General features: G+C 42.2%; 1 protein-coding gene and 1 pseudogene across 1 annotated transcript in view; one reads left to right on the top strand and one right to left on the bottom strand.

Annotated features, from left to right (window-relative positions):
* LOC105887038 overlaps positions 1-1912 on the bottom strand; it is a 7488-nt pseudogene extending 5576 nt beyond the window's left edge.
* FAM186A (family with sequence similarity 186 member A) overlaps positions 1-12006 on the top strand; it is a 68507-nt gene that overhangs the window by 11716 nt on the left and 44785 nt on the right. The window lies entirely within an intron of this gene.

The following is a 12006-nucleotide window of genomic DNA, read 5'->3' as shown; positions in this document are numbered from 1 at the left end:
GGGTACAATGTGCTGGTTTTATATAAAATTTGAAATATTTTCATCAAACTGGTTAACATAGCCTTCACGGCATTTTCTTAGTTATTGTGTTAAGACATTTATATTCTACATTTAGTACATTTCACATGTACCCTTGTAAGATGCGCCATAGATGTGGTCCCACCAATTACCCTCCCTCCGTCCATCCTTCCCCCTCCCCTCTCCCCTTTCCCCTTTCCCCTTCTTCTACACTGCTGGTGGGAATGCAAACTAATACATTCTTTTTGGAAAGATGGGTTATAGCTGTCATATGAAAGCTATAAATTGATTTCATAGTAGGGCTGAGTACATTGGATACCTTTTCTTTCATTCTTGAGATACTTTGCTAAGAAAACTATGTTCCAGCTCCATCCATGTAAACATGAAAGAAGTAAAGTCTCTATCTTTCTTTAAGGCTGCGTAATATTCCATGGTGTACGTATACCACAATTTATTAATCTGTTCGTGGGTTGATGGGCACTTGGGCTTCTTCCATGACTTGGCAATTATGAATTGGGCTGTAATAAACATTCTGGTACAAATATCTTTGTTATAATATGATTTTTTGGTCTTCTGGATATATACCTAGTAGAATTGTAGGATCAAATGGCAGGTCTATTTTTAGATCCCTAAGTGTTCTCCAAACATCTTTCCAAAAGGAACTTATTAGTTTGCATTCCCACTAGCAGTGGAGAAGTGCTCCCTTTTCTCCACATCCATGCCAACATCTCTGGTTTTCTCCCCCTTTCAATTTTGATGTTACACATTACATAAATACATCATCATATGGCCAAAAACATAGGCAAATACTTGGTTATGCACTTGTCCTGTTTTTGTTTGTTTTAGATTTTAACATTTTAATTTCTTTTGAGTATAAATCACTTTTTTCAAGCTAGGCAACAGAATCAGCCAGTGGCAATCTAGCCCTCAGTCTTTGGCAGAGTGACAAGGTGGTAGCAATAGAGTTATAAACTCTAAATAACAACCCTTATCTCCATTTTTTGTTAGGAAATATGCAAAAGTCCAGTCCTTAACTATTGGCATGATATGCAGAACATCTTGATCTATGAAGGACATAACCACCCAAATCATATGCTGTTTATTGGTGACATAAGACTGAGCTGGCCAAGAATGGGTAAACAGAGAATGTGCTTAGATTTAAAAAACTTGGGGCAGTGCCTGTGGCTCAGTGGGTAGGGCTCCATAGACTACAAACCCAACTCTGGCCAAACTGCAACCAAAAAAAATAGCTGGGCGTTGTGGCAGGCACCTGTAGTCCCAGCTACTCGGGAGGCTGAGGCAAGAGAATTGCCTAAGCCCAGGAGTTGGAGGTTGCTGTGAGCTGTGTGATGCCACGGAATTCTACCCAGGGTGATAAAGTGAGACGCTGTCTCTACCAAAAAAAAAAACAAAAACAAAACTTGCTCTGCAGCTTAAAAAGTTCCTGGTTGCTATTGATACGAAAATGAGTAAAAAATATTATAGATCCACCCACACTGATATTTGCTTTTACCAAGTCTTCCACTAGAACATGAAGGTGGAGATAAGTGTAGGGGATAAGATATTGAGATATTCAAAAAATAAGTTACTTAGTAATAAGAAATTAGACATACTGCATTCTTCTTTTTTTGAGACAGAGTCTCACTTTGTCACCCTTGGTAGAATACCATGGTGTCACAGCTCACAGCAACCTCAAACTCTTGGGCTTAAGCATTTCTCTTGCATCAGCCTCCCAAGTAGCTAGGACTACAGGTGCCCACAACAATGCCTGGGTTTTTTTTGGTGTAGCAGTTGTCATTGCCATTTTAGCTGGCCGGGGCTGGGTTTGAACCCGCCACCCTTGGTATATGGGGCTGATGCCCTACCCATTGAGCGACAGGCACTGCCCCGACATACTGCATTCTTTCATTGGGGAGGCTGAGACAGGAGGATTTCTTGAGATCCTGAGGATTTCTCAGGAGTTTTGAGATTAGCCCCAGCAATAAGAGGACCCTATCTCTACTAAAAGTAGAAAAACTAGCCAGGCTCTGTGGATGGAACCTGTAGTCCCAGCTACTTGGGAGGCTGAAGCAAGGGGATTGCTTGAGTCTAAGAGTTTGAGGTTGCTGTGAGCTAGGCTGATGCCACAGCACTCCAGACTGGAATAACAGAATGAAACTCTGTCTCAAAAAAATAAAAATAAAAAATAAATACACAATAAATAAATAAAATAAAAAGTAGAAGAAACATTCAACTCTAAAGAGGATGGTGGCAGTCTTTCCACTAGAGAATAACCTCCCATTTTTCCCAATTAACATTGTATTGTTCCATGATACACATCCCCGTGGAAAATCTTGTCAGGAGCTTTTGCAAATGCCAGGAGATGAAAAATAAGAGTGTGTTCTAATCAGCTAATTGTAAGCTCGGTTAACACCTTCGGGATGGACACAGATTCCAGCCTCTGGTTTGTTAGACATTGCAGACTGCATAGTTCCTTGGCCTTAGCCAAAGCTTCTGGTCAGTACCTCAAAGCTAGGTAGTCCACTATGGCTTCGGGACGTCAGGGCTGAGGTAGGTGCTAGTCATCAAAGTCTGAACTGTCATTGTAGGAGTAACCTTGGTAGCCTTTGTATACATAGTAGGCAATGTGCAGGAGGAAAAATCTAGAATGCCAAAGATCAGGATGGGAATGGTTCAGTCTGCCCTGCCCCCTTTCATTGATGTAGCTGTACAGCAGAAGGAGCGTATAATAATGAGAAAGGTGCCAATCAAAAACAGCACAGTGGCAAGTGCAATGGCCTTATGAGGAATCTTAGGAGGGCTTTTCTTAAACTGAAGGCCAACATAGCCATTTTTATGCTGGAGACACTAGTATTTCGCTTTATTACTGGGGTTTCTAGTAGCATAGTTGGTTACTGGTTACACACAGAGGCAGTTATGGTGTAGTCTTGATTAGATGCCAGATGCTGTTTTAGGTGCTTTATACATATTTAACTCAGAGTATTGGGCCAGTGTCCTGCGCATAGACAGAGTGCCCATGGTTGGCAGTGGAGGTGCCCAAGGCTCTGCATTTGTCTTTTAAATCATGTACAAAAATCATCAGGGGTGGTGGCTCACCCCTGTAATCCTAGCATTTTGGGTGGCTGAGTCAGGTGGATTTCTTGAGCTCAAGAGTTCCAGACCACAGCCTGAGCAAAGCAAGACCCTGTTGCTACTAAACAATAGAAAAAACTAGCTGGGGGCAGTGCCTGTGGCTCAGTGAGTAGGGTGCTGGCCCCATATACCGAGGGTGTCATGTTTGAACCCGGCCCTGGCCACACTGCAACAAAAAAATAGCTAGAGGAGGGGCCTGTGGCTCAAAGAAGTAGGGTGCTGGCCCCATATGTTGGAGGTGGCAGGTTCAAATCCAGCCCTGGCCAAAAACTGCAAAAAAAAATAAAAATAAAAATAAAAATAAAATAAAATAGCTGGGCATTGTGGCGGGTGCCTGTAGTCCCAGCTACTTGGGAGGCTGAGACAAGAAAATCACCTAAGTCCAAGAGCTGGAGGTTGTTGTGAACTGTGATGCCACAGCACTCTACCGAGGGTGACAAAGTAAAACTCTGTCTCTAAAAAAAAAAAGAGAAAAAGAAAAAGAAAAACTAGTTGGGCATTGTGGCGGGCACCTGTAATCCCAGCTTTTGGGGATTACAAAAAAAAAAAAATCTTGTACAAAATAAGTTAAATTAGAAACCAAAATTACAATAATACAAGCTTTCATCATTGCCTATGCATTTAACTTTACCATATATCTTAATTTATTCATATTGCTAACATATTACCTGAACTTTTGTTAATCTGGTAATGTCTTAATTCCTTCCTTGTCAGTGTTTCCACTCCCTGTCTCCGGCAGCACTTTGGGGGTTATTTTTGTGTTTGTTTTTGAGCCAGAATCTCACTATGTTGCCCTGAGTAGAGTGCCACAGCATCATAGCTCACAGCAACTTCAAACTCTTGGGGCTCAAGTGATTCTCTTGCCTCAGCCTCTTGAATAGTTATGTAGTTAGGGCTGTAGGTGACTGCTAGTATTAGACAAGGAGTCTCACTCTTGTGCAGGCTGGTCTCCAACTCCTGAGCTCAGGCAATTCACACACCTTGGACTCCCAGACTGCTAGGATTACAGGTGTGAACCACTACCCACCCCCAGCACTTTGAATATATCAATTCACTGACTTCTTGGCTAACCTTAAGAGGTTTCTGATGAGAATTCTTAGTCTTAGCAAGGATCTTTTGCATATGACAAGTTGCTTCTCTATTGCTTGTTTCAAGATTATTTTTAGCTTTTGACAGTTTTATTATCGTGTGTCAGTGCTGGTCTGAGTTTATCCTACCTTGGGTTCACTAAGCTTCTCAGATTTGTCAATTCACATATTTCCTCACATTTGGAAAGTTTTCAGCCATTATTTCTTTACATGCTAAAAATATCTCTCCCTTTTCTCTCTCTTCTTTTTTTTTTGAGACAGAGCCTCAAGCTATCACCCTGGGTAGAGTGCCGAGTCGTCACATCTCACAGCAACCTCAAACCTCTGGGTTTAAACAATACTCTTGCCTCAGCCTACCGAGCAGCTGGGACAACAGGTGCCCTCCACAACACTTGGCTATTTTTTCATTGTAGTTGTCATTGTTGTTTGGCAGGCCCAGACTGGATTCAAATCCACCAGCTCTGGTGTATGTGGCTGGCGCCTTAGCTGCTTGAGCTACAGGTGCCACCATCTCCCTCTTCTTCTTGTGGTACTCCCACAATATATATCTCAGTCTACTTGTATCCCACAAGTCCCTTATGTTCTGTTTACTTTTCCTCAATCTTTTTTCTTCCTGTTCCTCAGACTTGATATTAATAATTTTAATTTTTCTATCTCTAAATTCACTAAGTCTTTCTTTCTGCCTGCTCAAATATGCTTTGAATCCCTCTAGTGAATTTTTTTTTTTTTTTGAGACAAGAGTCTCACTATATGGCCCTCAGTAGAGTGCTGTGTTATCACAGCTCACAGCAACCTCCAACTCTTGGGCTTAAGTGATTCTCTTGCCTTAGCCTCCCAAGTAGCTGGGACTACAAGCAACCACCACAATGCCTGTCTATTTTTTTGGTTGCAGTTGTCATTGTTGTTTAGCAGGCCCGGGTCAGGCTCAAACCCACCAGCCTTGGTGTATGTGGCCAGTGTCCTACTCACTGAGCTATGGGCGCCGAGCTGCTCTAGTGAAATTTATTTATTTATTTATTTTTGAGACAGAGTCTCAAGCTGTCACCCTGGGTAGAGTGCAGTGGTGTCACTGCTCACAGCAACCTCAACTCTTGGGCTCTTACCTCAGCTTCCCAAGTAGCCAGGACTACAGGTGCCCACCACAATGCTGGGCTATTTTTTGATGCAGTTGTCACTGCTGTTTTAGCTGGCCAGGGCTAGGTTTGAACCTGTCACCCTTGGTATATGGAGCCAGCACCCTACCCACTGAGCCACAGACACCTCCCATCCTCTAGTGAATTTTTAATTTCAGCTTTTCAGCTCCATATTTTTTTTGTTCCCTTTTATGTTTTCTCTTTGTTGATTTCATTTTGTTCATATGTCATTTTCCTGACTCTGTCCATGTCTTCCTTTAGTTCTTTGACTGTCTTTAAGGCAGTTGTTTTAAATTCTTATCTAACTATCATCTAGTCTTCCTCAAGGATGGGTTCTGCATTTTTTTCCCTTCAATGGGCCACACTTTCCTGTTCCTTTGTATTCCTTGTAATTTTGTTATTGTTGGCTCGGCACCTGTGGCTTAAGCGGCTAAGGTGCCAGCCATGTACACCTGAGCTGGTGGGTTCGAATTCAGCCCAGGCCCGCCAAACAACAATGAAGGCTGCAACCAAAAAATAGCTCGGCGTTGTAGCGGGCACCTGTAATCCCAGGTACTTGGGAGGTGGAGGCAGGAGACTCACTTGAGCCCAGGAGTTGGAGGTTGCTGTGAGCTGTGATACCCTAGCACTCTACCCAGGACGACAGCTTGAGACTGTCTAAAAAAAAAGAAAAGAAAGAAACAACAGTTCTCAGATGTTTTCCGAGTGCATGTCTTTTTCTGGGCATGCACAGTGACTTTTTAAATTCTCCTCTCTATATATTTGCCTTTGACTTTCCTTGTCCTTAAACATTTGGCTCTTGAAAGGGAAAAATGGGAAAAGTGAAGGAAAAATCCTCTGGAAGCCACTTCATCCAGTGGGGATTGCAAAAATGGCAGTTTTTTTTTTTTTTTTTGTCTATACCTCTATCTAAAGCAGAAAACCACAATTAGAACACAGATCCCAATTGTTTGTATCATCACATTAATCTGAAATTAAAAAAAAAAAAGAACGCAGATCCCTCATAATTGGCAGACAATGTCCTTGTTTCCCTCCCTAGCTCCTGCAAGCTATTTTAGGAATTCCAGTATGACTGTCTCCCTGTGATGCTGGGAGATGAGTGATGAGTACCTGTACCATGTTAAAGGCTGAAATCGACTGAAATTGCCTATATTTTATAGGCTTTTCCCTGAAAGCTATACTCCTTTGAACAGACTCCAGAATTCTAAAATAGGTTCACCAGACAGAGTCTGCCAATACAGTTGCATCACAGCTCACATCAACCTCCAGCTCTTGGGCTTAGGTGATTCTCTTGCCTCAGCCTCCCAAGTAGCTGAGACTACAGGCGCCCACCACAATGCCGGGTTATTATTTTGTTGTTGCAGTTTGGCCAGGGCTGGGTTCAAACCCGCCACCTGGCGCCCTACTCACTGAGCCACAGGTGCTGTCCATTATTATTATTATTTTTTTAACTGAATGCTAGACATTGTAAATTTTATCTTGTTGGGCGATAGATATTAAGTTACTTGGAAATACAATAGAAGCGCCATAGTTGACCACCTCTCTACATTGACCACCTCCTTAAATTGATCTAATTTTCATAGACAGGACATACACCACATGTATATATCAGTACAGTAGGCCTAGTTCCTTATGTTGACCAGTTTATTACAGTTCCTTGGGGGTCCACTTACAGTTTTACTGTAATTTGATTCTTTTGAATCTTCCTTTTGATCATCACTAAGTAAGACCATAGCAGCTTTTACTCTAGGGCTAATTTTATTTCACTACTGAGACAAAAACCTTTCTGAGTATTCTACCTGATGTCCCACTAATTAAGAAGTTTTTCATTATGGCTGGTAGGAAGAGAAATGATTGCCTCTCCTTGTTCAAACTCTGGGAATTGTTCCTATTAATCCTTCGAGGTGGCTGCCATTTAGTTGTTTTGGGTGAGAGGACAACTCTTGTGCTTGTTACTCCATCTGGGATGAAACCTAAACTTGAATTATTTTTTAAATTAAAAAAATTATAATAAACATAAAAACTGGTAACTGAAAAGCTCAATGAATCATCAAACAGTACCTCAGACGCCAGGCATAGTGGCTCATGTGTGTAATCCTAGTTAAACTCAGGAGTTCAAGGCCAGCCTGAAGAAGAGACCCTGCCTCTACTAAAAGTAGAAAAATTAGACAGGCGTTATGGCTATTTTATAGGTTTTTGCTTTGTAGTTACTATGAAGCTTACATAACACATCTTATAGGTATAACAGGCTATATTATGCTGATAAAAACCAACTCCAATTGCATAAAAAGAAACTCTACACTTTTGTTTTCTGTCCTCCCATATTTATGTTTTGGGTGCATATCCCTTAACAAATTATTGCACCTATTATTATTGTTAATAGTTTTGGCTTTTAATCTTTTCACGCTAAAGATATAAATGATTTATACATTTATACATCATTACAGCATTAGAGTATTCTAAATTGGACTTCTCACTTTTACAAGTGAGTTTTATAGTTTCATATGTTTTTATGTTGCTAGTTAACATCCTTTATCTCAGTTTAAAGAATTCCCTTTAGCATTTATTATGTATTTATTTTTAGAGGTGGGGCCACTATGTTGCCTAAGATAAACTTGAACTCCTAGGCTCAATAGATCCTCTGTTTCAGCTCCCAAGTCGCTGGGATTACAGGTGTACACTGTCATGCCAGGTTCTCTTTGGTATTTATCATAAGGCAAGTCTAGTGGGGATAAACTTGCTTGGCTTTTATTTGTCAGAGAAAATTTTTTTATTTCTTCTTCACTTTTTTTTTTTTTTTTTTTTTGAGACAGTCTCACTTTGTTGCCCTCGGAAGAGTGCTGTAATGGCACAGCTCACAGCAACCTCCAGCTCTTGGGCTTAGGCAATTCTCTTGCCTCAGCCTCCCGAATATCTGGGACTACAGGTGCCCACCACAACGCCCAGCTATTTTTTTGTTGCAGTTTGGCTGGGGTCAGGTTTGAATCCATCACCCTTGGTATATGGGGCCAGTGCCCTACTCACTGAGCCACAGGCACCACCTTCTGCTTCACTTTTGAAGAACAGTTTTGTCAAGTAAGTTATTATTTATTTATTTATTTCTGAGACAGAATCTCACTCTATTGCCCTGGGTAGAATGCCATGGCTTCATCATACCTTGTTGTAACTTCAAACTCTTGGGCTCAAGCAATCCTCTTGCCTCAGCCTCCTGAGTAGCTGGGACTATAGCTGTGTACCACAATGCCCAGCTAGTTCTATTTTCAATAGAGATCGGGTCTCAATCTTGCTCAGGCTGGTCTTAAACTCCCGAGTTCAAGCAATCTATATACCTTGGCCTCCCAGAGTGCTAGGATTATTGGTGTGAGCCACTATGCCCAGCTTTTTTTTTTTTTTTTTTGACAGCGTTTCACTGTGTTTTCCAGATTAGAATACAATGGGATGATCATAGCTCAGTGCAACCTCAAACTCCTGGGCTCAAGTGATGCTTCCGCCTCAGAGTCCTGAGTAGCTGGGACTACAGCAATGTGCACAAGCAATCCTCTTGCCTGAGCCACCCAAGTATGTGGGACTACAGGTGCCAGCCACAATGCCCAGCTATTTTTAGAAACAGGGTCTCACTGTTGCTCAGGCTGGTCTTGAACTCTCTCTTGACCTCAAGTGATCCTCCCACCTCAGCCTCTCAGAGTGCCAGGATTACAAGCATGAGCCACCCACACACATCTGAAGTAAGTCATCTTGGTTGGCAGGTAATTTTTTTTTTTTTTGAGACAGAGTCTCACTATGTAGTACTTGGTAGAGTAATGTGGCATCACAGCTCACAGCAACCTCCAACTCTTGGGCTTAACCAATTCTCTTGCCTCAGCCTCCCAAGTAGTTGGGACTACAGGTGCCCACCACAACACCCAGCTATTTTTTTTATTGTTGTAGCAGTTGCCATTGTTTGGCAGGCCCAGGCTGGGTTCGAACCCACCAGCCCTGGTGTATGTGGGCTGGTGCCCTAGCTGCTGAGTTACAAGCGCTGAGCTGGGTTTTTTGGTTTGTTTACTATACCATCCCAGTCTCTCCTGGCCTATAAGATTTCTGCTTAGAAATCCACTGATATCCTTATTGAATTTCTCTTATGTGTAATATACTCCTTTTCTTTTTAAAAAATTATTATTATTATTATTATTTTTGGATCCTCTCACTGAGTAAAGCAGGCAAAGTAATTCAGACAACCTGAGGACAGGGATACCACTTTGCAAATGAGGAATAAGGCTTTAGAGGAAATGAACCATTGGCAGTATTATTCCTAATAGTCAAAAGGTGGAAGGAACATAAATGTCCATCAACTAATGAATGGATAAATAAAATATGATCTATACACATAGTGGAATAGTTTTCAGCTTTAAAGAGGAAGAGAATTCTAAAGAAAAAAAAAGGAAGGGAATTTTGACACATGCTACATGATGAACTTTGAGGACATTATCCTAAGTAAACTAAACCAGTAACATTTGGGTAAATACTATAGATTCCAGGTACCTGAGGTACCTACTGGAGTCAAATTCATAGAAACAGAAAGAATGGTGGGTGTCAGGGGCTGGGCAAGGGAGGAATGGGGAGTTATTGTTTAATGGGCTCTGAGTTTCAGTTTCACAGATGAAAAAGTCCTGGAGATTGGTTGCACAACAATGTGAATGTACTCAACACTGAACCACACTTAAAAAGATTAAGACAGGAAACTTTACATTATGTATATTTTATCAGAATTACAATTTTTTTTTTTTAGACAAAGCCTCAAGCTATCCCCCTGGGTAGAGTGCTGTGGCATCACAGCTCACAGCAACCTCCAACTCTTGGGCTCAAGCGAGTCTCCTGCCTCAGCCTCCCAAGTAGCTGGGATCACAGGCGCCCGCCACAACGCCTGGCTATTTTTTGGTTGCAGCCGTCATTGTTGTTTGGCGGGCCTGGGCTAGATTCAAACCCACCACCTTAGGTGTATGTGGCTGACGCCTTAGCCACTTGAGCCACAGGCGCTGAGCCCAGAATTACAAATTTAAAAGAAAAGAAATGGAGTAACTTGCCCAGGTCCCTCTGATGGGAGGTATGAGAAGCAGAATTTAGATCCTAGCTTAAGAGTGACTCCCTGCTATGAAAACTCCTAGTCATGTATCTGCTGAATGAGTAAAATTGAGGGGAAGAAGGTGGCTTCTAGAAAGGAAAGACTTTATTGAGAAAAGACATAAAAACTGACCTGAGAGAGAAAAAAATTCAGTGGACATGAAGTGAGGAGAATGGGTGTCAGGCTGCCTCTGCTGTGTGATCTTGGGCACACCATTCTCCCTCTCTGGGGTTTGAGTGGGTCTTCACTCTTATATGAGGGTTAGGTTGGGAGAGCATCTAGGTCCTTTCAGCTCTGAGGTCTAGAATGGGGTGAGAAGGGATACCAAAGCACACTGTAATAGCTCCAATAGACCCCAGGATCCTGTCGGGTGCTGGGGTTGTCTTCCCTCTGGAAAGCTCACAGTCAATGGATAGGGATAAATTCCAGACAAAAACTAATCCGGCAAACTTTTTCTGAGCACCTACCACATACCAAGCTCTGTTCTAGGCCAGGTCCCCTTGGGTGGACAGCCTATTGGGTAGGACAGGCAATAGACAAGTAAATAAATATGAATAGATCAAAAAAAGAAACAAACACAAGTACTGGGATGCAGTTATTCAGGGTGGGGGCAGCAAGAATTCCTGGTGGAGAGATTGCACTCTGGATCCCAGGAAAGCACCCTGGAAGAGGTGACATCTCTGACAGTCCTTAAGCCTGGCTTCCTAAGTCCTTACCAAACACAGGTGCTACAGATAAAGAATTCACAGACCCAGTCTTGTGAGGAGAGAGACACGGCAGCATACACATCCCAATCTGGCACAGTAGGTGCTGTAGCAAGCCAGCCACATAGGACACCAGATGTCGGGAGCCAGCCCCCGCACGACACGTGAGGGTCCCCAGTGCTCAGTGGTGATGAGGGAAAGGGGAAAATAAAGTATGCTCCTTTTGGCTCAGTGCCTATAGCTCAGCAGCTAGGGTGCCAGCCACATACATCAGAGCTGGTGGGTTCGAATCCAGCCTGCACCTGCCAAACAATGACCACTACACCTAAAAAATAGCCGGGCATTGTGGTTGGTGCTTATAGTCCCAGCTACTGGAAGGTTGAGGCAAGAGAATCACTACAGCCCAAGAATTTGAGGTTGCTGTGAGCTGTGATGTTACAGCACTCTACCAAGGACAACATAGTGAGATTCTGTCTGAAAAAAAAAAAAGACAGAAAAAGTATGCTCCTTTTCTTATACTGCATTCAGGATCCTCTCTTTGTCTTAAATTGCTGACAATTTGATTATAGTATATCTTGGCATAGTCTTATTTGGGTTGAATCTAATTGGAGACCTTTGACCTTCCTGTACCTGAATATTTACATCTTTCCCTAGATTTGGGAAGTTTTCAGCTATAATTACCTTAACTGGGCCCTCTGTCCCTTTTTCTTTTTCCTTTAAATCCTGCAAGGTAACAGTAATTCTTTTGATACTGTCCCATAAATCCCATAGGCTTTCTTCATTCCTTTTCTTTGTTCCCCTTTGTATATTTTCTTTTTTTTTTTTTTTTT

The sequence above is a fragment of the Otolemur garnettii genome, unplaced genomic scaffold, assembly GCF_000181295.1.
Source record: "Otolemur garnettii isolate 467f Iridium unplaced genomic scaffold, OtoGar3 scaffold00043, whole genome shotgun sequence".
NCBI lineage: Eukaryota > Metazoa > Chordata > Mammalia > Primates > Galagidae > Otolemur > Otolemur garnettii.
The sequence above is the reverse complement of the archived record's forward strand: the minus strand, read 5'-3'. Positions and strand labels throughout refer to the sequence as shown.